The sequence below is a fragment of the Haplochromis burtoni genome, unplaced genomic scaffold, assembly GCF_018398535.1.
Source record: "Haplochromis burtoni strain Fernald_Lab_line unplaced genomic scaffold, NCSU_Asbu1 Contig_744, whole genome shotgun sequence".
Lineage (NCBI taxonomy): Eukaryota > Metazoa > Chordata > Actinopteri > Cichliformes > Cichlidae > Haplochromis > Haplochromis burtoni.
The window spans coordinates 131622-132948 of record NW_024583105.1 but is presented as its reverse complement, the minus strand read 5'-3'; positions in this window follow the sequence as shown (position 1 = coordinate 132948).

Sequence of the window (1327 nt, the reverse complement as noted above, 5' to 3'; positions counted from 1 at the left end):
TTCCAGAAACAAAAGGAGGAAATGCAGTTTTACTTCCTTTATACCTTCTGGGTTCATCTGGGGTCACAGGAAGAGACCAAGTGCAGAAGGGGAAGAACTCTTATAATTTAATAAAGTTGATTTTAGAGGGTTTATAAAGAAATAGATTTAGTGTTGTAATATGTATTGATTACACCACAGACTTCATGTTGCCAGAAAAGAGGAGTAGTAGAGGTTTGAATATAATCATGTTCATCTTACCTACCTACTGAATGGAATAGTCCAGAGGAGAAATTGTTTGGTTAAGTGGACTATTTAAGCAGAAGAACTCAAGTGTTTTGAGAGAAAGGTTCAGGACAGTTTTATAATCCATGCATGAAAACCTCAAACAAAGAGTCAGTAAATAGCATCAGTTTCTCAAAAACTGAGCAACATGTTGGACATAATTATGAAACTGAAAGTAGGCTTTATGCAATTAAAAACAATGAAAAATGAAAACATTTTAATTATGTGTAAATATTTTTTAATCAAGTAACTTATTTTAAGTGCGTTACATTTGGCATGTGGAAGTCTTTTCTTGGCTCTTGACGGAGAGCCACTTTCTCCTTCTCCCTCTCCCTTATCTTTCCTGCTTGGCTTCTCATGTCTTTTGCATAGTCTCGCTTATTCTCCATCCCTAAGAGAGTCTTCCAGACTTGTTCTCTAAAAACCTAAAGAAGAATTATGGATTTTATCAACTGGTCCCTTAACGAAACTGAAAAACTGATTGTCCTGCAGAGACGTTTGCTGCCGGTTACTCGATGGTTGCTTACGTCATGTGTCTGACAACACTCTCGATGGAGGACATTGAAAGACATCTACCAATTCAGAACCATGATAACAGAGTTCTGGCTGATTGGAGCTGCCTTATCAAAGTACAAGAATCGGCTAGAGCTGTTTAAAATCCCACAAGGCTGGCCGACATGATAGATGATGGGCAGGGCTGTGAGTACTCAGACTGTGTTTATTGAAAGCAATATAGACAAGATCTTGGAGAAGAAGAATGGGAATTGAGAGACCTGGTGACCAGTGACGGACATTAGACCAACTGGAAAACTGGAAGCAGTTTGTTCACGCTAACCAAAAAAACTACCATCTTCATCTCATGCGACCCCCCTGGCACCAGCTGGATGCTCAAGGCAAAAGCTGACGGTCAAAACTCTCCTTTAGATAACAAGACTGTTGATGTGACTCTCTCCCTCCTCATTCAAGGCCAGCGGCGTCGACTGAAGATTGCTGACTTTTGCCCAAGCGAGCGAAGGGACACTTTCTCTTGGCTGAACACGGAACACACACACACACACACACA